At 42.5% G+C, this 27,945-nt stretch overlaps 1 pseudogene; it reads left to right on the plus strand.

Annotated features, from left to right (window-relative positions):
• The first annotated feature begins 442 nt into the window (after positions 1-442).
• Positions 443-27,945, plus strand: LOC123627645 (annotated as a pseudogene).

Genomic DNA, 27,945 nt, shown 5'->3' on the forward strand with positions numbered 1-27,945 from the left:
GGCTCAAGGGATCCTCCTGCCTCAGCCTCCCGGGTAGCTGGGACTACAGGCATGCGCCACCATGCCTGGCTAATTTTCTCTGTATATATTTTTAGTTGTCCAGCTAATTTCTTTCTATTTTTAGTAGAGACGGGGTCTCGCTCTTGCTCAGGCTGGTCTCAAACTCCTGACCTTGAGCGATCCTCCCGCCTGGGCCTCTCAGAGTGCTGGGATTACAGGTGTGAGCTACCACGCCCGGCCAATCTGCAGCTTTTGAGCGTGTCTTTGCTGGTTCCTGAGGTTGCTGGGGAGAAGCGACTTTAGTCTGTTTGCTCTGAAGGGCTATTTGCACGCATGCGATTCATTCTGGAGTATGTTAATGGGTCAAGATTACTATATTAGATATGCATGTGCATGTCCGTATCGCTGGTGCGCCTTCATAAATATTACCTAATTATTGAGAATGGTAAAAGAATCGGATGTTTGCAATGCCATCAATCAGTGTAAACGCACAGGTCTAACTCGTTTTCACTTGCCCCGCACAGGCCCTGCGTCGTTCCCTGTGTTCCCCACGGTCCGGCTGGCTGGCAGGCGCAGCGCCTGGGAGGGGCGCGTGGAGCTGTACCTCGCCGGGCAGTGGGGCACCGTCTGCGATGACCAGTGGGACGACGCGGACGCCGAGGTCGTCTGCAGGCAGCTGGGCCTCAGGTTTGCTTGTCCCGCCCCTGCTCTGTTCTGTTGCCTTTGGATTTTTGCATCTGTCATTTCCATCCCCCAAGGCAGGTGCTGTTGGTTTCAATGTCAGGGTTCCTTGCACGGTAGGAAAAGCCACATTTGGGTCTTTGTGCTCCCTGACTTACCTGTGCTGTGTGGGTCTCGCCCGCCTGTGTCGGAATGAGGGTGATTTTATGTCCCTAAGAATGCAAACTTCTGCTTTTCATCAGTAGCTCTCAGCAGTGACAGGTAGTGGCCAGCGCTCTCGTCTGTAGCAACTTAATCAAAGTCCTGCACTAAAACACTAGATGTCAGCTCAGAATTGACGGAAGCTCCTGGCCCCCAGATACTTCCTCAGCCTTTGAACTTCGCTTCCTTGTTTGTTGGGTGTGTGCTCAGCTCATAGGATGTTTATGCACGTGCAAAGGAAATAATCCCGTGCAGAGTGTGGGAAGGAAGCCCCTGCGGCCAAGACAGCAGCCTGGAAACCCGCCTTCCGTTCTGCCTGGGTTGTGCTTACTCTGGAAGGTTCCGTTAGAATTTCAGATCTTCAACCCCTTTTTTAGTGATTCTCAATGTTGGTACAATAGGCTTCAATGTTTGTCTGGAATTAGATCAGGGGATCTTTTAAAAGTGAATATTTTACTTCAAATTTTAAAAATATTTCATTTAGCACCCGGGGTGGGGGCTGACGGGGAGGCCTTTTGGGATTAAATCTTTTTTTTTTTTTTTTTTGAGACAGAGTCTCGCTCTGTTGCCCAGGCTAGAGTGCCGTGGCATCAGCCTCGCTCACAGCAACCTCCAACTCCTGGGTTCAAGTGATCCTCCTGCCTCAGCCTCCCGAGTAGCTGGGACTACAGGCATGCGCCACCATGCTCAGCTAATTTTTTCTATATATTTGTAGTTGTCCAGGTAATTTATTTCTATTTTTAGTAGAGATGGGGTCTCGCTCTTGCTCAGGCTGGTCTCAAACTCCTGACATCGAGCGATCCTCCCACCTCGGCCTCCCAGAGTGCTAGGATTACAGGCGTGAGCCACCGCGCCTGGCCTGGGATTAAATCTTGTTTGTGTATCATTTTGTCCGGTTAGCCATCACCCTTGACACTGGGCCGTGATTTTTTAACCTTGAACCATTGATACTCAAATTTTTTCCAGTTGTTTTTATAATTGGCTCTCCTGTTTTTCAAAACTCTGTTTATATTGAACTTTATACTTTAAAATATAGACATTTTAACATTTTATCTCTGAGTACTTCAGTATGCATCTCTTAAAAATAAGAACACCGCCCTACATAACCAAATCATTATCATAATTAATATGACTGGTAATCATTCTTAACATTGTCTAATACTATGTCATATTCAAATTTTAACAGCTGCCCCCGCAACGTCCTTGGAAGATGGTTTGTCTGAAGCAGAGTTTGGTCCAGGACATGCAGTGTGTCTGGGTGCTGTGTCCTGAGTCTCTTTGGCTCCAGAGCAACCTCTTTCTCTTTTCTCCATGGCCCTGACTTGTTGGAGAGACCAGGCCGGTTGTTCCAGAGAATGTTCTCTCTTTGGAATTCTCATCATTTCTTCTTCCTAGTGCATTCAGTTTATTCCTCTGGTTCTTGCAATTCTTGAAATAGAGTTTAGGTCCAAAGGCTTGAAGATCAAAGCAAACACTTGGCTAGAAATCATCACAGGTGACATGTTCTCATCTTGCATCTCCTCAGTGGTCACGGAATAGCTGGTTTTCCCTACACCTGAGGCCGATATTGAGCACCAGGTTCTGATTCTTCACTGTAAAGTTACATTTTTCCCTCTGTAACCGAGTCTAGGGTCTAACTACTAATTTGTAGTTCATACATGGGGCAGGAAGAAGCATGATAAATCCTCTGCCAACAGGTGTGACCATAATTACTGGCATTGTTTACTGGTGTGATCATTTTCTTTGGACTAGTCGGGAGTAGGGTCACTCGGTTCCTTTTCAGGAAACTGTAATTAATCATTAAATTCCTGAGACTAGATTTTTTTTAAGTGTTCTGACTGGGTATCAATTTCAAGACCAATTTTCTTAAACTTCCCAGGTGTTGGTGTTGGAGTTAGCATAGTGTAAGATTGTGAGAACAGCCTGAGATTGCGTCCTACTTTTGGAGTTAAACAACAGAACCTCTTAGTCCCAGTTTTCTCATCTGTAACATACTTCCTAATTTATGGAGTTTTGTGTCTACAGGGCAGTTAGCTCACATAGTCTACCATATACATTGGTTATCAAGGGCAGTCCAATTAGGTACTGTTATATTTACAAATGTTATTATATGTTCAAAGTAAACTGAGCATTTGATGGTGAGATCATCAAACACTATCTATCTAGAACTTTTACTTAGTTAGCTGTATCTATGAATTTTATCTTTTAAAAAACACTCCAAGTGTATATATGTGTAGTTACTGAGTTATTAATTATGTGTGAAGGAGGGTGCTAATTGATTTTCATATGAGTTACTAGGAAACCTATGTCTTTGCTAAAAGTATTAAGACCTTTAAGAGTATAGTAATAACATTTAATATTACCAGTGGCAATATGGATTATTCTAAGTTTAAGCTGTAAGGCATTTTTATTATTAATATGTTTCTGTGGCGAAAAGCCAAGCTTTTGGCCGGGCACGGTGGCTCATTCCTGTAATCCTAGCACTCTGGGAGGCCCAGGTGGGTGGATTGTTTGAGCTCAGGAGTTCGAGACCAGCCTGAGCAAGAGCGAGACTCTGTCTCTACTAAAAATAGAAAGACATTAGCTGGACAACTTAAAATATATAGAAAAAATTAGCCGGGCATGGTGGTGCATGCCTGTAGTCCCAGCTACTCGGGAGGCTGAGGCAGGAGGATCGCTTGAGCCCAGGAGTTTGAGGTTGCTGTGAGCTAGGCTGATGCCACGGCACTCACTCTAGCCTGGGCAACAGAGTGAGACTCTGTCTAAAAAAAAAAAAAAGAAAAGCCAAGCTTTTGTTGCTTAGAAGGATGCATAGAAACTTTAAATGACACTGAATATTAGTTGCATTTATAGTTATTGAAGTCATCCTAAAAATGCATGTTGTAATGCAGAGTTCTTTCTTTAGTGACAGAGATTTTTTTTCACTTATCTAAGTAGTTCTTGAACCAAAGCCATGTTGACAACAACAGTCAGTTACACAGAACATAGAGATGGAATCACAAGAAGGCCATATGTTCATGTTGAGCACACGCATGAGTTAAGCAAAGTGCTAACATCTTTTTCAAGCTCTAGCTCACTGCTCTTTTTGTATGAGGGGATTCATGTTTGGAAAAGTAGCTAAAAGGAAAAATATCTCTGCATATACAAGGCATCAAAGATCCTCCACAAAGCCCTCGTAACAGCTAGCAACCCAGCTTTTTAGAGATTTGTTTTTAGCACAAGTTCTCTGATGCCCTGAGCTGACACTGTTGGTTTGCCTTTCTTGCACTGGATTTTATAGCTCTCTCGTAAGTTTGCATTAAAGAGTAATCTGCAACTCTTCCTCCTCTCTAATCTGTCTTGCTCATTGATTTAAAGGCTAAGTACTTTCAGATGAGATAGTTTTTTAATGACACATGGTTGACATCAGAGTGTAATTGTGGCTTGTCTCAATGTATGCTTTGTTCTTAAGCAAATTTCATCTCCGTCTTATTTGCTCTGTTGAATTCCCAGGGGGTAGCTACGTCATGCCTCCCTGGAATAGTGCTTGCAATTTCCCTATGCGATGCTGTCTGTGTTGACCCTCATCTTTTAATGTTGTCTGTGTATTTTGCTAGCTGGCAAGCTTCCTAGATACAAAACGAATTATTATACTTAAGATGCTTAAATTGGATTAACTCAGAACTTGGAGAAAGGTAAGGTGCAGGAAAGGAGGCAGCCAGATGTTAGAAAATTAGATAACTTGAGACTACATATATACCCAGTGAAGTTTCAGGTGGAGACATTTTAATTAGAATTCCTTTCTGTTTGCTTAACATTAAAAGCATTTCCCCGTGTCTTTCAAAACACTTAAAAGCATGGCTGAGTCCTGTGACATCATATTTTATTGTGTGGACGTGCCATAATTTACACAGGAATTTTAAAATTTTGGACATTTCTTTCCCCTGAGGTTTTTTTTTTGGCCATAAAATGATCATGTACAACCATATTATTGAGTAGTTAGAATAAATTTTTTTCTGGTATAAATTGCTCTTTAAAAAAATTTTTTTTGCTCATGTATTTTACTGTTCATGAAAATTTAAAAAGTATTTTATAAACTTTACAATAAAGATAGCCTGGTATATGGAATTCTTGAGCAGGAAAGAGACCTTGTTTGATAGGTAAGGAAGTTCAGCCCCCTGAGGTCACCCAGTGGCCCCGAAGTCACAGTTAGTGGGAGGCAGAGTGACACTGTTAATAGGAAAATGAATTTCTTTGCACAAAAAGTTTTGTTTTGGCCACTACATCCTTGTGGTTTTTTTTTTTTTTTTTTTGGTAAAATACTTTGCAGGCATTAAAATACTTGCAAAGGTTTGCCTCTGATTATGTATGTGTTCACCGAGAATCTGAAGTTGAGTAATGCAAGTCTCAGCTTAACTTTTGGGCCATCACCTTATAATCTGTAATAAAAATAACGTGTATGTTCGTCCAGTGTTTTATAGGCTACAAATTACCTCCATAAATATTCTTCCTAAAATTACGTTAAAATGAATAAATAAATAAAACAGATTTACAGCACTAAAACCAGAAAAGGTTAAGATGCTGACTGATTCTTTCTCCCTCCCCACTCCCCAGCTCTGCTTTTTGGGGAGCAGGGAAGGTAAAAACTATGGTGTCTGTTTAAACTAAATACCAGACAGTATTTAGGTAAATTGCATCCTGTGAAGGATGTGTTGTTCATCAGCTGTTGGGGGCCAGGGCAGAGGGGGGAGCTCCTTGGCGGTGCCGGGAGAGGAACAGGAACCGGTGTTCACTGAGCTCGTGCATCATGTCAGCTTAGTTCCTACCGCCCTGCGGGTCAGCCCTGATCATCCCTGTGTCCAGCTGTGGCGTCCACACCTGGGAGGTTTCGGTCAGTTCCCCAGAGTAGCCCAGATTTAAACCTCAGAGTCTGGCCGGGTGCTGTGGCTCACGCTGTAATCCTAGCACTCTGGGAGGCCGAGGCAGGAGGATCGCTTGAGGTCAGGAGTTCGAGGCCAGCCTGAGCAAGAGCGAGACCCCGTCTCTACCAAAAATAGAAAGAAATGGTCTGGACAACTAAAAATATATAGAAAAAAAATCAGCCGGGCATGGTGGCGCATGCCTGTAGTCCCAGCTACTCGGGAGGCTGAGGCAGGAGGATCGCTTGAGGTCAGGAGTTTGAGACCAGCCTGAGCAAGAGACCCTATCTCTGCTAAAAATAGAAAATAATTAGCTGGGTGTGGTGGTGCTGGCCTGTAGTCCCAGCTACTGGGGTGGTGCCGAGGCAGGAGGATCGCTTGAGCCCAGGAGTTTGAGGTAAAATATATGTAACACAAAATTTACCATTGTGACAATTTTTAAGTTTATAGTACATTAGGTATATTCACATTGCTGTACAACTACTACCACTGTCCCTCTCCAGAATTTTTCATCATCCCCAAATCAAACTTTGCACCCATGTTAGATGACTGAGTTTGGGCCAGTGATGTTTAGGTAGGAGTGTCACGTATCACTGTAGGAAGTGTCCTGTCCTTGTCCCACTGCCGCCTCCTCGCTGACTGCAGGGCAGAGGGGGTGGCTGGAGCTTGAGGAGCTACATTGGGCCAGAAGGTGCCACCCTAAGGATGACAGTGGAGCAAGCGAGAACGAGCTCGGGGCCCTAATTACTGCCCTCGAGCCGGCAGCTACCTCTGGTCTAAACTTGTTTAAGTCGCTGTGATTTTCAGTTCTGTTACAGCCACCTCTATTTCTAACAAAAACGTCTCTTCACTCAAGTTTATCCGTAGTAAATTTACTTCTTCCACAGTTGGAAGTGACACCACTAGAACCTCAGATTCCAGTGATGGTAACTGCCTGTCAAAATGATGAATGACTGCAGAAATTGCATTTTCAGTCCTTGTTAGCCTTGTCATTTTTAGACTACAACATCTATATTTTTAGTTTGTTTTTTCACTGATCCTATATCTCTTCGCCTTATTTTAGTTGCCCTTTTCCCATAACATTACAACTATCTTGACAATTTACAACAAAAAATACATTGAAGAAAAAAAAGAAGGAGGGGAGGGAGGCTGGGAGAAATGGTCTTTATTCCGGATAGCCATTGTCCTCCTGAAAATCTGAGGTTCCATTTTCTTTTTTTTTTGAGACAGAGTCTCGCTTTGTTGCCTGGACTAGAGTGCCATGGCATCAGCCTAGCCCACAGCAACCTCAAACTCCTGGGCTCAAGCGATCCTCCTGCCTCAGCCTCCTGAGTAGCTGGGACTACAGGCATGTGCCACCATGCCCGGCTAATTTTTTCTCTATATATTTTTAGCTGTCCATATAATTTGTTTCTATTTTTAGTAGAGAAGGGGTCTCACTCTTGCTCAGGCTGGTCTCGAACTCCTGACCTCTAGCGATCCTCCCGCCTCGGCCTCCCAGAGTGCCAGGATGACAGGCGTGAGCCACCGCGCCCGGCCGAGGTTCCATTATTAATGGAGAAAAGGAGGGTACACATTGGGGCATCCCTAATGATCTCTGAAACGTGTGTAAGGGCTGAAAATGCGAAGAACAACAACAAACAAACAAAAAAGAGACACAGAAAGTCGTGCATGAGCTTCGAAGTGAGTTGGCAAGTAGGATTAATAACTGTGCTTTTACCAGGGGCCACAGAAATGCGCCAGACCAACTTCCAATGTCTAATCTGGAATCCTGTGTTCTGCAGTGGCATCGCCAAAGCGTGGAGTGGGGTGTATTTTGGCGAAGGTTCCGGCCCCGTGGTGCTGGACGAAGTGCGCTGCACTGGGAACGAGCTCTCCGTCGAGCAGTGTGCGAGGAGCTCCTGGGGACAGCACGACTGTGGCCACAGAGAGGACGCGGGAGTGTCCTGCACCCCCGTCACAGGCAAGGACTTGGCCCCATTCGTGCGCGGACCCCTGCCCCGGCACCGCTGGGGCTTGCCCGGCGCCCCTCACCCTCAGTTTAGATGGTATCACCACGTGGGCACACACATCAATCCCCCAAATCAAACTAAAAAAAAAAAAAAAAAACACAAATCGTATATCAAAATACTATCTCCTTATTCACAGATATTTCTGAATTGTGCAATTTAAGGCTCTACAGTCCTGTAAAACTTGATCAGGACACGAGACTTTGTTGCAACGTAGGGTTCAGTAGTGAAATCAGTGTGCAGTGATAAATTTCAGGCAGTAGATGTAAAGATTACGTCTTTATTCCATTCGTCTATTAACTTGGCTTGACTCTCAGAAGGTGTTTAACGTGTTTATAGCTGGTAAAACTGTAGTGATGCGATTGCTGACGAAAGCACACTATTAAAGAAACCAATTAGCTTTGCTCAGTTTTTAGACTATTCCAGATTGTAGCACAACTGTGGAAACATGTCAGGGGGTAGGAGAAGGGCGTGTCTGAGTGCAGACTGGTGTGTGTGTGTGTGTGTGTGTGTGTGTGTGTGTGTGTGATTCCATGTTGGGGGTGAGAAGAAGGAAATGAACAGTCAAGAGAAGTTGAGTTATCACAAATCGATTGTTTTTATGGCAAAAAGAACTTGAATAAAATTTTTTTGTTTAAATCTTTCTTTAATAAAAATTAAAAAAATAACTTCTTGGAGCCTACAAAATACTAAATTTATATTTTTATTGACAATTCTCTACATGCCTTTGTTTTTATTAGCAGATTAACACATTGGTAGTCAATAAAAATAGATAATTTATGCCAGATTTTAAACCAGAGCACATCATCTTCTTGAGTCACAATTTCCCCCTCTTTCAAATGAAGATAGCCTTGTAGTGTTGCTGTGATGGTCCGATGAGGTAATACTCGTCGAGTGCCTTGCAGACAGTGCAGTGTTATGTTCATAAATGGTTCTGTTGCTAAGAGACCTTTATTTGCTTTAAATGATCCCAGAGATTCATGAGAAGTCTGACTTTTACCCAAGATTATATATATGTTTGATAGGAGGACTATTTGGATTATTTGGGATGGAAAATGGCTTTTAAATCTACATTTTTAGAATTTAAATTTATTGTCCTGTGTATCTGCTTCGAAGCTCTTTTAATTATTCAGTTAATAAGATTCCAATTCAGATCTGTGTCATCAATAAAAGAACAAAGGCAAGATGTGCGTTCCAGTTTTTATAACTCATGGACGCCTAAGGAATAATAAATGCGTTGACCTGACAGACTGTCCTTTATCCAGAATAGTTTCTTCTGTCGTCTTATTTTAATATTTTTTATTTGCAGTTGAAATTTTGAACCAGCTCCAAGTTAATATGTGTTCTTACTTTTTACATTTAAATGGCCCATGCTGCTTAGATTTCAAAGACTAATGTTATAGGAAATGTCACAAATATTACTTAGTCCAGAAAAATTTAAATAGATACTTTGGAATTATATCAGGATATATTTTTCTACTCAGAGGACAGGAGTACACATAGAAAGGAACACTGTCACACTTCAGCATCGATACAGTAACCCCAGGTCACCGAGCACAGATGTGATACAAGTTTAACAAGAGGCCTGGAGCTGCTGATAGTTCTCATGAAATGACAGCATTGTTTTGCCTGTTTTTGAGTGTTGATTTGCTTAGTCTCTGTGTCTCCTTCTCATCCCAGATGGGGCCATCAGACTCGCAGGGGGCAAAGGCAGCCATGAGGGACCAGGGACAGTGGGGCTCCGTCTGTGACGACGGCTGGATGAAGCTGAACACATACGTGGTTTGTCTGCAGCTGGGATTTAAGTAAGGCTCACTGGGATGAGGCAGCTGAATGCCAGATTCTGTCTTTAAAAATATTATTGTGTAATCTCTATTGGAATTTCTTTCTTTTTTTTATTTTAATTATTTATTTATTTATTTATATTTTTTTGAGACAGAGTCTCACTCTGTCACCCTGGCTAGAGTGAGTGCCGTGGCGTCAGCCTCGCTCACAGCAACCTCAAACTCCTGGGCTCAGTCGATCCTCCTGCCTCAGCCTCCCGAGTAGCTGGGACTACAGGCATGTGCCACCATGCCCAGCTAATTTTTTCTATATATATTTTTAGCTGTCCAAATCATTTCTTTCTATTTTTAGTAGAGACAGGGTCTCACTCTTGCTCAGGCTGGTATCGAACTCCTGACCTCGAGCGATCCTCCCGCCTGGGCCTCCCAGAGTGCTAGGATTGCAGGTGTGAGCCACCGCGGCCGGCCTGGAATTTCTATAATACTACAAATGCATATTCGCTATCATCTCTCTGCCTATCTAGGGAAGCACAACAATAAAAGCCATGACAGTTTCTAAGGTGATGGGTGACCATGTCTTGCTGTTTGTCTCATTCACCTTTCCCACCACCACCCCTCGTCTTGAACAATTGGTTGAAGCCAGGGTGACTTCTAGGTCTCTCTGTGTCTCTTCCAGCAAGACTTTGCTCGATTTTATTCTCACGCTCCAATACTGTTGCATGTCGTTAGTTTCGACATCGTCGTGTCTAACGTTGCAGAGACGTCCGGTGTCAAATGCTTTCGTGTTTCATTATTCCCTTTCTCAGAATGTGATGGTGATTCTCACTTTTATTTGAGAAAAACAGCCCTCTTGTTATGAGACACCCTCTAGAACTCACCTTTGCCCTCACTCACGTAAAAGCCAAGTGTCACCCTGGGGACGTTCATCCCCTGCCACACACAGCGCATTCCAGAGCAGACCCAAGTATGTCCCCGTAACCGCAAACGATGCCTTTCCGTTAAATATTGAATGAACGCCCATTCTTTCTTGTTTTTCGTGTTTCTGTGTCATGCTTGAAGGAATTGTCTGAAGCTTGAAGAAAATTGGCAACATTGTTTCATTGCAGCTTCAGATAGAGCTATTTGCGAATATTCATTCCATCTTAAAAATATGCCTTCATTCAAGCTAGGCAAAGCTGTGTTTAAATGTATATTTTAAAATTTATAAAAGTAACATAAAACAGAGAAAGTTTGGAAAAGAAAGAAAATTAAAAAAACATCCATAATGTTTTATTCTTACACCATCATTATTATAATTTGTGTGTATGACTTTATATCAGTGCTAGTAGTGGACATGTAATTTTTATATCCATATTTTTTACCATTATATTGCTATGTAGTCATAATTTTTAATAACAATATTCATAAAAGGTTCATATCATAACTTATTGAATATTTAGTTTAGTTTAATTTTGCCTGTTACAATAATGCTATCAGGAAGATATAAATGCATGTAATTGTGCCATGTCTTGAATATTCTTGGGCAGAGCGGTTATAATTATTGGGTAAAAGGCTATGACATAACAGCCAAATAAATACAGTGTATTGACATTTAATTAATGAGAATTACTTAATATGTGTCATTTTGTTTAAGTAAATCTCTATTAGACTGTTAACTATACTCCAATTTCATAGATTTAGAGAGTCATAAATCCTATTGTTTACTATTTATATCCACATTTTTTCCTTATTAATGAAAACTAATGACATTGATTTTTTTCTCCATATTTTATTTAGTTTCATAAATCCATTCAGTTTTTCTTGCATACACAGTAGTATACAAACTTACTGGTTCTAAAAATGTTCTCAATAATGTGTGTTAGAAGTTTTAAGTGATTGTTTTGGATGGTAGTAAAAGCATGTGCTACATTTACTTGTAGTTTAGGGAGGAATTTTTGAAAAATAATTTTTGGGGGCATGAGAAAAGGATAAACTTTTTAGGTTTCTTTGTGCAAATGCAATCCCAAAGTAAAATGACTTCCTGTTGTATGTTATATGGTTGATAAGGACAGATGATAATCAGATTGGGGCATTTCATGTAAGAATGGTGAAAAATGATAGCAATGGGACATTTAGGTGAATTACTTTTCTAGTTAAGGCTTAATTAGCAAATAGGAAAAAAAGCCTTAGAACGGTCTATTAAATGTTTCATTGTTTTAATTTAGTAAAATGTTCATCTTGCTAAATAAATTTAATAAATACTTGTATAGAAAGAAATTAAGAAAACTCATGCCAGGGAGAAAGATCTCTTTGTATTCTTAGCATAGAAATAATAAGAACATGAATTGAGGGAGATGATGGACATAAAACTTATGAGTAAGAGTTGGATTTCATAGACTGTTCAAACTGAAAGATACCTAAAATATCCTTAAACTCAGTAATTTCTGGAGGTTTGGATTTTATGGGACAAAAGAAAACAAAATTGGGGGAGAATGAAAGGATTGTAGACTAAATTACCATTTTTATTTTGTAGATCTTTCCTATTCTGCAACGTATATATTTGTTATAACATATTTAGTTTTTTGGTAGTGCAATGTTACAAATAAAGTCAGCTGGAACGCAAATATAATTTATAAAAAGTTGAGTTTATATAATCTTATGAAAAGCTAAGAACATTGTCATTCTGATATTAATGGGCCGAAATCCAAATTTCATCACGGATTAGGAACAGTACCTGAGTCATCCCTGAACTAATCCGCACTTTTCCTAGTGGAGAAGAGGTCAGTTAGCAGAGAAGCCTGGAGAAGCGGATGGAATCAGTGAGCTCAGGTGGCCAACACGAGCTCCGTGTTCTCACCGTCTGGTCCACACTGTGACTTCTATGGTCAGGAATTTGAGGGTTTTCCTCTTTGTCTGCATTCTCTTTGATGGGTGGGTTACATTGTAGACAAAACACAAGAATGAATGGGGAAAGAGGATTAGTTATTCATTAGTTACCCAGTGAAATAATAGAAAATTGTTAAGATGACCAACATGTGTGATGGAGCAAACATAGCTCTTAGAACTTTGTCCCCAAGGTAGGAAAAGCACTAATTCTTACCCTCTGAAGTCATGACACTTCATTAGGTTGTTTTATGTGTGGTGGTTCCTTGAAGCCAGCAGTCTACCATGTTTGTTTTATTGTCGCAGATACGGCAAACAAGCCTCCGCAAACCACTTCCCAGAAAGCACGGGTCCCATATGGCTGGACGATGTCACCTGCTCCGGAAAGGAAACCAGTTTCCTCCACTGTTCCAGGAAGCCCTGGGGGCGGCACGACTGTGGCCATCGCGAGGACGTTGGAGTCGCCTGCTACCCTGGCAGCGAGGGACACAGACTTTTTCTGGGTGAGGACTGGCCCGGCTCTCGGTATCCCTAATTCAGTGGCCGCTGCACCTCTACCTGCTGCTCCAGAATGTGCAATGGCACTTTTGGGGGGGTCTATTTCCCACAACTGTCTAATTTTCAGTCAATTTTATGCAGAGAAAAAACAATCTTTTGAGTCTCTCCACCAACTATGAAATGTCTACCCCTAAATTGGGTTTCTTTACTTAGAAGCTGAAGTTTCTAAAATGTTTAGGATCATGTGTATCCGAGGTATGGACTAAAGAAGCTGCAATATCCATCCCCCTACTCCTTGGTCCCCTGCTCTGGTTTTTATTTACTTTGAATTCTAATGAACTATGTGAGACAGGATTAAAAAAAAAGAAATTCCATCCCCTCACCGCCACCCCAGCTCTGCCCTGCATCTAAGGATTCAGTTGTTGTCCCTGGCCAGCCATTGCTCTCTCGAGATTGTCAGGGGGCTTCTAAGTGGATTCCTTGCAGCTAATAGCCCACCCATCTTTCTAAGATGCTCTTGTATTCCAGGAACCCATCAGGGACCTTTGCTACTCCCAAATTATAATTTTTTTTCAGCTTTGTAGTTGGATCAAAGGCCACTAACTCCTCTAACAGTCTTGCAATAATTCTGGATACAGAACCTTTTACGGGCAAAGAACAGTTAAACATTCTTGACAGATTCTCAATGTCTGACAAGTAGGGGAGAATAAATACTCCTGAAAAATACAGAAGGAGGCATTTGGAAGACTTTCCAGAAATGCTCTCGTAGCTCTGTTATGTACCTACACATGCATCCGTGTGTGTGTGTGTGAGAGAGAGAGAGAGAGAGAGAGAGAGAGAGTGTGTGTGTGTGTGAGTGAGAGGGAGAGAGAGAGAGTGTGTGAGTGTGTGTGAGTGTGAGTGTGAGTGTGTGTGTGTGAGTGTGAGTGTGTGTGAGTGGATGTTAAAATGCGATAGGTGGTCTTTTAGCCTCCGGATTGAACCAGCCCCCTCTTGTATCCATTTGTTTTGGGACCGTGAAGCTGAAATCTTCACATTATAAAGTAACAAAACTTGTTGATTCCCACAGCATTAAGCATATTGCATACTTTAAGTTCGTCAAAGTGGATGGTTATTCCTCGTTGTACTCTGAACGGTGAGATTGTGGTGACTCACTGCACTAATCTAGCATTATATCAAGTAGAAATACACGTTTTTATTCTATCCCTTGCGGGTTAGAGTTCCAATTTTCTTTCTTTGTATTTGTTCTCCTTGTCCCTTGCCCTATTCTTCTTTTGATCCCCCCAGGATTATGTGATAAATGATTGTGTGTGGCTGGGGAGAAGGAAACTGTTTGCTAGAAATGGACCCTCTCGACCCCAGAGAGCAAGTATTAGGGTCTTGGGGTGACAGCTCAGATGTGCTCTGTCACCACATCTGGTGACAGAATACCGTGTAATCTGAGTTCTCTGCAGGCCTGTGTTGTTAACTACATCGGATGGTTAGGACAACTGACTTTCCAGTTCACCTGAAACTCTTTTTAATTCTAGGACTCTAAATGTAGTTTTTAAAAATTTAAAAAGTGGAAGGTGATAATTATTAATAAAATATGTGATCACTATTATGAATCTCTTTGGTTCTATTCTAATCTCAGTAATGTGTCTATAACTCAAGTCATTTGTCCAAAGAACATTTGTCTGAGCCAAATATCCTTTGAGGAAATGATCATATGACCATTTATTCAGTCAAATAGATCGTTACTTTCCCACTTACTAAAAAATACTTTATATTGAAAAGATAAGCCTAGAGAAGGAGATAGAGGTTTACTGATACAAATAACAGCATTTAAGAAACAATAGAGGCCGGGCGCGGTGTCTCACGCCTGTAATCCTAGCACTCTGGGAGGCAGAGGCGGGCGGATCGTTTGAGCTCAGGAGTTCGAAACCAGCCTGAGCAAGAGCGAGACCCCGTCTCTACTAAAACATAGAAAGAAATTATACAGACAGTCAAAAATATATATAGAAAAATTAGCCAGGCATGGTGGCGCATGCCTGTAGTCCCAGCTACTCGGGAGGCTGAGGCAGGAGGATTGCTTGAGCCCAGGAGTCTGAGGTGGCTGTGAGTGAGGCTGATGCCACGGGCACTCACTCTAGCCTGGGCAACAGAGTGAGACTCTGTCTCAAAAAAAAAAAAAAAAAAACAGTAGAGGTTTTTACTACTTACTTTTACTTCTGCACTTGAACTTTAAATGTGAATGCAACTCTTCTCAAAATTAGTTTTAGCCCTATTTAGCACACTCTTTTCCATCTGCGGTAGGTGGAATACTGAAAAGTAAAATTGTAAGCCAGTAAAAGTAGTTCTGGTAAGAATGCAGTTAGCGCCTGTGTGAGTGAGAGGCAATTTCTGGGGGGTAAATACGTGGACTTCTCACTTTATTTATTTTTTATTTTTATTTATTTATTTATTTATTTTTAAGACAGAGTCTCACTTTGTTGCCTGGGCTAGAGTGAGTGCCGTGGCGTCAGCCTAGCTTACAGCAACCTCAAACTCCTGGGCTCAAGTGATCCTCCTGCCTCAGCCTCCCGACTAGCTGGGACTACAGGCATGTGCCACCATGCCCGGCTAATTTTTTCTATATATATTTTTAGTTGTGCAGATAATTTATTTCTATTGTTTTAGTAGAGACCAGGTCTCGCTCTTGCTCAGGCTGGTCTTGAACTCCTGACCTTGAGCGATCCACCCGCCTCGGCCTCACAGAGTGCTAGGATTACAGGTGTGAGCCACTGCGCCCGGCCAGACTTCTCACTTTAACGTGACACAGATTCTAAACTTCAGAGTGTTAAGCCCTAGCAAAGATTTCTTTCCCAGTGAGGTTGCCTCTTACTCAGTTTTACAGTATAAAATTAGACTTTTAATTTGTAGTTATGCTATATTTTGTCTTTTTTCTAAGAGATAGTATTATTTTCCAAAAATAGTGTATTATATCAATGTTACAGGAAAAATTAAAGAAAACTGCTAGAAATCAATTTGAGATATATAATTAAAGATACTGTATACCCATAGATTGTTTAGCTTTCCCAAATATTTTATATTAAGATTTTGTAAAGGCCGGGCGCAGTGGCTCACACCTGTAATCCTAGCACTCTGGGAGGCCGAGGTGGGAGGATCGCTTGAGCTCAGGAGTTCGAGACCAGCCTGAGCAAGAGCGAGACCCCATCTCTACTAAAAATAGAAAGAAATGATCTGGACAGCTAAAAATATATATGGAAAAAAATTAGCTGGGCATGGTGGCGCATGCCGGTAGTCCCAGCTACTCGGGAGGCTGAGGCAGGAGGATCGCTTGAGCCCAGGAGTTTGAGTCTCTCATGCTTCATGCTTGTTTTGGCTGTTCTAATGCTCTCGAATGGCGGCCTAGGTTTTCCTCTCCGACTGGTGTATGGAGAAAACAAGAAGGAGGGACGCGTGGAGGTTTTTATCCATGGCCAGTGGGGAACCATCTGCGATGATGGATGGAGTGACAAGGACGCAGCTGTGGTCTGTCGGCAGCTTGGCTTTAAGTAAGGAAAGCTTCGTTGTTTGTGGTGGTTACTGGTGCCCATTTCTGACTTTTTTGTGCTTGTTCTAATGAGTTACTTCTTATCTAAAATTCGTTTATATTATTCAGCTGAAAATACTGGCAGCATGTTGATTTGATTCAGAATTATAACAAAGTAACAGGTAGAGTCTATGCAAATTTTTCTATCATGAGAAACCTTATGTCACGTAAGATACAATATTTGATACAATGCAAATGCAAATTTGATCCAATGACCATTTATTATTATTTAATATCATTAAATGAGTTTTACACAAAAAAGATTTAATTCTAAGAGAAACTTTAGAAGTATCTTTTTGGGCACAGGAATCTTCCATCACTAAGCATTTCTATTTTTTTCTTTTTTTAAAGTTAAATTATTTACTTATTTTTAGTTAAAAATTTTTTTTTTCAGACAGTCTCACTTTCTCTCCCTGGGTAGAGTGCATGGCATCAGCCTAGCTCACAGCAACCTCAGATTCCTGGGCTCAAGTGATCCTCCTGCCTCAGCCTCCCGAGTAGCTGGGACGACAGGCATGCGCCACCACGCCCGGCTAATTTTTTCTGCATATTTTTAGCTGCCCAGATCATTTCTTTCTATTTTTTTAGTAGAGACGGGGTCTCGCTCTTGCTCAGGCTGGTCTTGAACTCCTGACCTTGAGCAATCTTCCTGCCTCGGCCTCCCAGAGTGCTAGGATTACAGGCTAGGTTTTTTTTTTTTTTTTGACAGTCATGAAATAAATGGTTTTTAGCACATGCAGATACTAATTTTAATGTGTAAAAATTAGAGAAGAACATGGAACGGGGGCACAGGCTGTGATTTGCTCAGACGCGTGATGGACTGACTCTCCGTGTGCCTAAGAAGGCTGTTTGCAGGGGCCCCGCCAGAGCACGAGGCGTGGCTTACTTTGGGGAAGGAGCAGGACCCATCCACGTGGACAACGTGAAGTGCACAGGACACGAGCGGTCCTTGGCTGACTGCATCAAGCAGGACATCGGAAGGCACAACTGCCGCCACAGCGAGGATGCGGGCGTTATTTGCGATTATTCTGGCAAGAAAGCGTCAGGTAACAGTAAGAAAGGTGAGCCGCCTTCTGGGGCCCTAAGCAAGCCACGGGATGCTGACCCCCACCTCGTTACTCCAAGGAGGGCTTTGGTGACGTAAGTCCCGTGCAGCAAGAACGTATGCAGTCAGTGCCTGCTCCTGGTGGTAGTATTTAGAGCAGTGGTTCTTGGCAAACTTGCCCAGGTGGGGCTTGCAGGGAGAGCATGCTCAGGGCTAGGAGCGGATTTCCAGAAACTGTGATCCCTGGGATCACCCCCTTTGTACATTCTTAGCGGTTCCTATATTCCCTTCTTTGGATGAAATAAAGCTGTCCTTGAAGATCCAGAATTGATATTTCCATCTTAAAAAGGAAAGCAATGGAAATAGAGAGATGAATCCAACAAAGGCACTTCTTCACTCTTATTTTATTCTGTTATATATTTTTTTTATTTTATTTTTTGAGACAGGGTCTCTCTCTCTGTCGCCCAAGCCAGAGTGCAGTGCTGTGATCACAGCTCACTGCAACCTCCAAGTTCTGGGCTTACACGATCCTTCCACATGAATCTCTCAAAGTCACTGGGACTACAGGTGTGCACCACCACGCCCTGCTAATTTTTTTTAAATAATTTTTTGTAAGGATAAGGTCTTGCTACATTTGCTGAAAAGAACAGTCATCTCTTTGTCTGTATTGAAAGTTCATATTTTTGTGCCATTGGCTTTTGTTAAGATCAGGTACATCTAAGTATTTGAGTATTATTCTTTTCTAAAACCTTTTAATAACTGCCAAAGACAGTGCAATAAATGAATGCAATAAATGAATTGGATGTTGGTTTTTTTTTTACGTTTAAAAACATTTTTTTCTTTTAAGCATTTTAGAGCATTCTGGATGTTGTTAATATGATTCTTCACTATCTGAGGAGCTTTTGAGTGTAGACAGAACATTGACAACTCCTTGTGCTATATTTTTTTACATATACATATACATACACATAGGAATTGGTAAGACAGTTTTCTCTACATTCTGATTATTAAGTTCCCTTCAATAATTTAAACTACACTTACAAATTGAATATAACTGATTATTTGGATTATGTCAAATCCCTGAAGTAGTTATAAAATATAAAAATTCAATAACTGTGAAATATTTTACTACACTTCTATGTAAACCTATTCTAAAATATGAGCTACCGTGGGTTTGTTTCTTCATTGTTTATGTGTTTGTTTTTATGCCTTCCTGGAGTTGTGGCAATACTTATTTTGACTCCTTTCCATGGTTATAATAATGTTGCCAGACCTCAAGTAAAAAGATTTCCTGCTACACTAGCTAGATTACAGAAACTGGCTCAGGAACCGATTGATTTGATATTCACACTCTTGACTGGTGACTTCTATAAGGTGATTCAAACTCAAGTCATTGGTCATTGGTCATCTGATGGGGTCCTTTTATAAATGAACTTCATTTTGCTTTTTATTTATTTTTTATAACAGTTTGTGGGTTTAAATACCTTTTATTCTCTTGCAATCTGGTGCTTTGTCCCAGAGTGATGTCAACTTCAGGTTTTGCTTGCTCACTGTTACATCATTCCTTTTCTTGGCATCGTATACATTGAGCCAACTTGGAGCACTATTGGAAACTTATGTTTTTTTTCTAATATCCTATAATATGCAGTGTCATCTAGAGGACTCATATTCTAAGAGCTGAAGTTACAATTTGACAGCTTGCCTCTGAGGTCATTTGGCAAATTAATCATCTTGGTACACATTGTCGGACCTCTTTCTCCATCAAGAAATAACGACTGCTAATTCCTCACTGGGCTCTCCTCTACCTGAGTATCATGGGGGACCATTAGTCCCCATGAGGTCTCGTGTTCTTGGCAAGATGCCCACCCTTCTGTCCTTACGCAAATGGAAAGACAGTGCGTATCTGTGCCTGATCCACACGTACTTAACCAAAGAAGCAAAGTACCTCTATATACATTCTCTTGCTTTCTAAAATTATTTTAAAAATTGGTCATATCTGTTAGATTTGCCCTTCTTTTGTACACCACCTTGCATGTCGTTTTCATTGAACTCTTTTTTGTATGTTCCTGACAGAAGTCTGTTACCTGGGGAAGTTTGACTGTATTACCCATCAATACAGTTGACCACTTAAATTGGCTTAGCAAACCCTTTTCATACGTTAATACCCCGAGTAAATGTAAATTCACATCCGAATTCTAGCCTAGGAATGTTTGCTCCTTTGAGTTACATTTTCATTTGTGGCTTGGAGCAGTGGTGTATTTGGAAAGTGAGTCAGTTAGACCCTTACTGCCTTTGCCATTCTCTTATTTGGTTTGACATTCCTGAACTCCGGGACAGCTTCTATAGTCGGCAGCAGGACACGACCAGGACAAGGCACTAGACGGGGTCACATGATTCAGAAGCCCTAAAACCCCTTGGAGCTGAAACCTCATAAAATTTCCCATGTGTTTGCAACTTGCTACCATTTGGTCAAATGAGGACACTTTTTATTTTCATTATAGGAAAAGTTATCCTACAATTTGCAGAGAAAGGGATTTTGACATAGCGGAGGAAGCATCAGGGGAGTACAACACTTATTGTGCCTTTACCCCTCCGTCAGCAGCGAGGGTCTAACTCCTGACCTTCCTCCTTCAGGGCCCCTGGCGTCTGTCTGTGGGCTGAGGTTACTGCACCGTCGGCAGAAGCGGATCATTGGTGGGAAAAATTCCTTAAGGTAAAAGGTTCTTCGAAGCAGATTTTCCATATTAAAGAATTATTTATATACATACAGCGTTACAAACTAGGCATGTTCTATTATTATAGAAGGGATTTGTTTCATTCATTTTATTTTCTAAACTAAATACAGACTGCGCTGATAACCACACTGTCTTTTGACCTGTGTTTAATTTATATAGACCCTATTCTTCTTTTTTTTTTTCTTTTTTTTTTTTTTTTGAGACAGAGTCTCGCTCTGTCACCCTGGCTAGAGTGCTGTGGCGTCTGCCTCGCTCACAGCAACCTCAAACTCCTGGGCTCAAGCAATCCTCCTGCCTCAGCCTCCCAGGTAGCTGGGACTACAGGCATGTGCCACCATGCCCAGCTAATTTTTCTATATATATTTTTAGTTGTCCATATAATTTCTTTCTATTTTTAGTAGAAACAGGGTCTCGCTCTTGCTCAGGCTGGTCTCGAACTCCTGAGCTCAAACGATCCTCCCACCTCGGCCTCCCAGAGTGCTGGGATTACAGGCATGAGCCACCACACCAGCCCGACCCTGTTCTTATATCCCTGTCCTCTGATTTATGAGATTAGATGTGTTGCTGAAAAGTTATGTAGCAGAAACAAAATCATTTAACCAGAGACCCGAAAAAAAATGTCCAATGACAGAGACTCATGTAATTTAGAATAGATTTGTGTCAGACTTGATTCATGTTAATATCAATCGTTTGTTGAGTTTTCCGTGGAAAACCAGCACTTTGTTTATTAGATGCTCCTTCAGACGGCTGGAGGGAGGGTGAGCGGGGAGAGCAATGACACTTCGAGTCAGGAAGTGTGACAAAGACTCCACTTGTCATCCAGTCTTCCCGGGTGCTGGTACCCGGCCAGTCTCAAAGCGGGAAGGGATCTTACATGCTCAAGTCCCTTTTGTGTTTATTCCTTTTTCAAGTCATTGCTTTAACTGGTGCTCTTCTCTCTCTCTCTCTCTTTCTCTTGTTTTTTTCTTTTTCATTGCCTTCCTGACATTGCCCTGTGGCTCATTTTCTTCCTAGGGGCGGTTGGCCTTGGCAGGTTTCCCTGCGGCTGAAGTCACCGCACGGAGGTGGCCGGCTCCTCTGCGGGGCCACGCTGCTGAGCAACTGCTGGGTCCTCACGGCCACACACTGTTTCAAGCGGTGGGTGTCCCCTCCCCAAGTTACTCAGTTTGGCTCTTTCCCCCGGTTCTTCCAGCACCTTCCGGCTCTCCAGTGCTTGGGGTGTCAGAGCCGGCCGTTGGCGTCCCTGTCTGTGCTGACAGCACTGTGGGGGTGAGTGAGGTGACACAAGGGGACAAAGAGAGCCCTCAGGAAGCCACTTGCTACCCTGTGTCAAAACAAACTCTGGATTTAGGGAGAAGAGAAGAGGGGCTATGTTAGCGCTTCCCCAAGGAACACGTCTGGGGGTGAAATCATGTCCCCATGGAGGTGGAAGAGACCTCGGTTTATTTAGTTATTTTTCATAAAAATGCTAAGGAATTAGCGAGTGCAGTTTGAGTGGTTTTGATCCTTGGAATCCTGATATTTTGTGTCTTTTAGATTGCTCGATTTGTACCTTCTAGAAAATCAGGTGGCATCTACGTCATTTCTTGCGTTTATACTCCTGATTATTTTTTCATCCCAGACTTTTTATTAGTCCCTTCTGAAGTCTTCCCAGCTCAGAGGGAAGGCCACACAGAGAAATCCAGCGCGCCAGTCTGGCAAAATATTTCTAACTACCGAAGCGAAGGGATGAGTTCAAGGAGTCTCATGACACGATTATCCTTTAATTTTGTGCTTGAAAATTGTCACAATAGAAAGTTTTGAAAAACATGTCCCATGTTGTTGAAAAAATGTTTCCAAGCAAAAATTCATTTTATGATTTTTTTTACATGATCTCATATAGTACATACCTTTGCCTCGTTTTCTATTTGCAAACCATCCATGTAGATTTTGTTCATTCACTTGAACTGCCGTACAAATTCTCACTCCTGTTGTAAGACTCAACCACAGTTTATTTATTTTCCTATCTTTGTTGTTATGTGTTACAAATACCTTTTCCCATTCTGGACCATGTCCTTTTTCTTGTTGATGATCTTTTTCTTACAAAAATGTTTAAAAATATTTAATTGTATCATCTTTTCTTGAAAGTTTTATAAAAGCTTTATATTTCCTATTTTAAAAATCTTTCTCTGGCCCCATGTAATGAAGATAGTTTCTTACTTTTCTTCCTAGAATATTTTACAGTTTTGCTTTTCATATTTAGATTTTTAATCTGTTTACAGTGTATTTTTGTGTATGGCATATGGTGTGAGGAAGGGACCTAATTTTATACCCTTTCTTATAGGTGGTTTTCCCAGTACTTTTTATTGTATATTCCATTCTTTAACCACTGACTTATGTTAACTTTGTATATGCCAAATTCTCATATATCCTTGTTTCTAGGATCTCTATTTTCTTCACTTACCTATTTCAATAAATACTTGTGCAGTAATCCTCCCTGTTTAAAGTGCTGCCCAAGATACAAATCGATATTTTACACAATGTTTGCCATTTCTGGGATCTATTAATAATTGAGTTTAAGAAGTCACCTATATACCAATGGGTTTAATGTATTCCTGTGTTATATGAATGGCATTGACAATAAAGGTTACATTTGTTCATTAACTTAAAAATAATTATTGAACCCCCGGTATTCCCAGGAATGTGCTGTGCACTAGAACAAGGCAGATAGGATTCTTGCTGTCGTAGAGTTTACGGTGTTGCTACAGGAGCCCAGAGGAGGGAGACATTGTGTATGGTATATGGTGTGAGGAAGGGACCTAATTTTATACCTTTTTTTATAGATTGTTTTCCCGTTGATATTGCTAATATGATCAAAAAAGTTTAGCGTACTATTTTTAAAGTGTGATCTTCTCACCACAATGTTAGATTGATTTAGCTCATTAATAACCTGGGTTCCTGGGCCCTCCTACACATCTACTGAATCTCTGGAGCTGAGACCCGGGAGTTGCATTTTCCTCAATCATCTCAGGTCATTCTTATGTACAACAAAGGTTAAGACCCACGTGCTTGGCGGATAGAATAGTCTGGACATTGGAAGAATGTTGATGGGGAAGAATAGAGTTGGCAGACACTTATCCTCGTCCTGCTCAGCATATTAATTGCTAAACTGAAAAAGGACACCAATGGTAAGTTAATTACATTTTTGGATGCCAGAAGACTGGGAGAGACAAGTGACATGTTGAAAGACAGGATCAGGATAGCAAAAGACCTTGATAGGCTGATTCTAGTAAGCAATATGGAATAAGGGTGAAGCAAAATGCTGCCTTTAGTTCCAAGAAACTTGGTTGAAATACAGCCCATGTGCAAAAGACTCTCGAGTTTTGGTGTCCTGCAAGCTTAATACAAGTCAGCAGTGTAATGCGATTGTCCACAAAGTGAACTCAGTCTTAGGTGGCATCGGTTGATGGAACATCGTCCAGATAGAGCAGCGAAGAGCATTGCTCTTCTGTCTCACACTGTCGTCAGGGACAAAAGCACTGTCTCTACCACACGGAGACTTGTGCTCAGTTCTGGGTGCCACGCCATGAGAAATGGCACATGGTGCCCCAGGAAGGGTGAACAGAAAGGAGAGGTTGTATGGAATCCGGTTAGATTTGTTGCCTGTTGCTTCAAAGACCACAGATGTTAAAGGGAGATAAGATCATTTTTGTTTTCCCATGAGAAAGAGTTTATGTTTGTTTATTTCTTTAGCACCAGGAAAGTTCAAAGGAGGGATGGACCGTATGGGGGAGGAAAGTGGGTTGTGTTCTGGCATCTGTTCAAGCAGAGGGAGGTGGGTCCGGGCACGGGTGGAGGCTGGTGGGGGGCAGGGGGGTAGCATCTGGTGTTTAGCGTATGGAGCTACGAGAGCAAAAGCCACATTTGAGGCATGGCAGCGATCACTGGGGACACTGGAGCTGGACTTAGAGGACAGAAGCCAGGAGGGCCTGGGGCTGTGAGTTTCCCTTTCATGCACTCAGCAGCCGGAAACTAATGATGGTTTTTGAGTGTTGAAATATGATCAAGGAGGAGTTTCGGGAGAGGAGTCATTCAGAGTTGTGTGGATAGATCTGAGGGCGTAAGGCCAAGTTACTAATCAGGGGTCTGGGAATGGGCTTGAGGTGGGTTGGGGTTTTACATACAAGGTGTCAAAGTAGATTTCACCATGGCAACATCTGAGCTAAGGTTTAAAAGAGGCGAAAGAATCCAATGAATAAGCGTTAACGTGAGGACATAGTTTGGGTTTGCGTTTGGTTCACAGAGGGGCAGTGTCGAGTCTGTCTGTTGGGAAGAAAGTAGCTGGCACTGAGCGCTTGGAGGGGTACAAGGGTCAGACCTGGTTCCTCCCCTCCCGGAGCTTGGTGACGACCTCACACTCTCGGAAATGACAGGAAAACGAAGATAGCAAACACAGGACAGTGATTTTGCCCAGACTGTCGTTCCTGTCTTGAGTCTTTTTCATTTGAGGGGGAAATGACAGATTAATGATTAGCCTTTATTTTCCACTCATCTACCATGTGTGCTCCTTCTCGGAAAAGAGAGTGACACAGTAACCTAGGTTACGCAGGGACATGGATGAAGACAACAGGTGATGACGGTGAATTTCAGTAGGGGACTGATACTGCGGGTCAGAGAAATGGCAAGAAGGTCACGTTTACAGGAGGGGCTGACGATTTCAAGGACAGGCTCACAACACGTCCACTAACCTTCTTGCTGAAAATCGCCACTTTGCGGTATGTGACATAAGTGTGTCATCATCTGTCCCCGCCTCTTAGGTATGGGAACGGCACTAAGAACTACGCTGTTTGCGTTGGGGATTATCACACTCTGGTGCCGGAGGAGTTTGAAGAGGAAATTGGAATCGAGCAGATCGTGATCCACTGGGAGTATCAGCTGGACAGCAGCGACTATGACATTGCCCTGGTGAGGTTACAGGGACCAGAAGGCCACTGCGCCCGACTCAGCAGCCACGTCCTGCCAGCCTGTCTACCACTCCAGAGAGAGAGGCCACAGAAGACGGCCTCCAACTTTATGTAACAGGATGGGGAGACACAGGTAATGCCAACGACACAGAGGAACGAGTGAGGGAGGCCGGGTGCCCCCTGTGTCTGGTGTCACCTGCATAGGTGGGCGTGCTCTGGGCAGTAAGGTTTTTTTTTTTTTGAGACAAGTCTCACTCTGTCACCTGGGCTAGAGTGCCGTGGCGTCAGCCTCGCTTACAGCAACCTCCAACTCCTGGGCTCAAGCGATCCTCCTGCCTCAGCCTCCCAAGTAGCTGGGACTACAGGCATGTGCCACCATGCCCGGCTAATTTTTTCTGTATATATTTTTAGCTGTCCATATACTTTCTTTCTATTTTTAGTAGAGATGGGGTCTCGCTCTTGCTCAGGCTGTTCTCGAACTCCTGACCTCAAGCGATACGCCCACCTCGGCCTCCCAGAGTGCTAGGCTGCACCCCTTTTAATAAAAGGATTTGTTCTGTAAAATTTGGATTCAGTCAAAAGCCTGCACTTAAGGACCTAGAAGGCCACATGTGGCCTTAAGGCCTCAGGTCCCCTGCCCTGCCCGGACGCTGTCTGCATTATCTTGCCGTAGAGTTAAATCAATGTGTACAGGCTGGTGCTTGCTCAGGATGGGTCTTGAGACAGACCCGAGTCTCACCTGTGTTACCTGCTCAATTCACAAATGAGTGTTGAATAAGGAGAAATAATAGGTTGGTTGCTCTCCATTGAAAATAATTACACTGATAATTGCATTCTTTTTTTTTTTGAGACAGAGTCTCGCTCTGTTGCCTGGGCTAAAGTGAGTGCCGTGGTGTCAGCCTAGCTCACTGCAACCTCAAATTCCTGGGCTTAAGCAATCCTCCTGCCTCAGCCTCCCAAGTAGCTGGGACTACAGGCATGCACCACCATGCCTGGCTAATTTTTTTCTCTATATATTTTTAGTTGGCCAGATAATTTCTTTCTATTTTTAGTAGAGATGGGGTCTCGCTCTTGTTCAGGCTGGTCTCGAACTCCTGACCTCAAGCGATCCACCCGTCTCAGCCTCCCAGAGTGCTAGGATTACAGGCATGAGCCACCGCGCCCAGCCTATAATTATATTTTTGAAGAGTGTCAAACAAGTGTGTTTCTACTGGTGGATAATCTCAATAAGGTTTTATTTAGTAAACATAAATATATCTCAGTGTTTTATTCCAAACTAGAGCTGGACTTCGGGCTTAGGCTATTTCATAGCAGCAGAATGTAGACCATCTATATCGGACAGAGGGGTACAGTCACCTTCCTTGGGACATCACACCTGAGTTCATAGGAATGGTCAGGGAAGTACATCTTGTACAATGTACTTCACTGTGGATTACTTATTTCAGTTCAGTAAATAGGATCGGAGAATAATGGTGGAATGCTTTAGCCACTGAACAAGGGATGAATGGCTTTACCAGCAAATAGAGTACACTGATATCAAGTGGTAAAACTGAAGCCTGTATCAGAAAGTCTGTGCAATGTTTTATTTCCGAATCACTCGTATACAATGCCATGTTCCTATTTAGGACAGGTATTGCCACTTTAGGTGCTTACATATAATTGCCATGTATTAATCCTCTAATGCAATGAAGTAGATGAATCTCACAGGACTAGATGTGATATGCAAAGCCAGCATGAATTCTCAGCTTCTTCTTCTTTTTTTTTTTTTTTTGAGACAGAGCCTCACTTTGTTGCCCAGGCTAGAGTGAGTGCCGTGGCGTCAGCCTAGTTCACAGCAACCTCAAACTCCTGGGCTTCAGCGATCCTCCTGCCTCAGCCTCCCGGGTGGCTGGGACTACAGGCATGTGCCACCATGCCCGGCTAATTTTTGCTATATATATTTTAGTTGGCCAGATAATTTCTTTCTATTTTTTTAGTAGAGACGGGGTCTCGCTCTTGCTCAGGCTGGTCTCGAACTCCTGACCTTGAGCAATCCACTCATCTCGGCCTCCCAGAGTGCTAGGATTACAGGCGTGAGCCACCGCGCCCGGCCTCAGCTTCTTAATATACAGAATTCAACTAGTAAAGCCTGCACAAACGTGCTTTCTTTAGATTACCTTTATGTTACCAGCGTTACTCATTATTCCTCAAAAGATTCAGTACTGAGGAGCAAATTAGTAAGGGTAAAAGTGTCAGCATGCAAAAGGGCAGCTAATGACAGATGCCATTGATAGTTATCACCCATTTAAACTACACTAATGCCACAGCAGATACTGTGTTTAAGACCGTTAAGCGTTTGCTAAACTGTTAAATGTTGTGATCATTAGCTGGAGCCCCGTTGACTAATTCGGATATTTGGTCCGAGTAGGACGAGCCTATTCGAGGACGCTCCAGCAAGCAGCCATCCCCCTGCTGCCCAAGCGGGTTTGTGAAGAACGTTACAAGGGTCGGTTTACGGGGAGGATGCTCTGTGCCGGAAACCTCCGCGAACACACACGCGTGGACAGCTGCCAGGGAGACAGCGGGGGCCCCCTCATGTGTGAGCGGCCTGGCGCGAGCTGGGTGGTGTACGGGGTGACCTCTTGGGGACATGGCTGTGGGGTCAAGGACTCCCCTGGTGTCTACACCAAAGTCTCAGCCTTTGTCCCTTGGATAAAAAGTGTCACCAAACTGTAA

Source organism: Lemur catta, chromosome 26, assembly GCF_020740605.2.
Source record: "Lemur catta isolate mLemCat1 chromosome 26, mLemCat1.pri, whole genome shotgun sequence".
Taxonomy (NCBI): Eukaryota; Metazoa; Chordata; class Mammalia; order Primates; family Lemuridae; genus Lemur; species Lemur catta.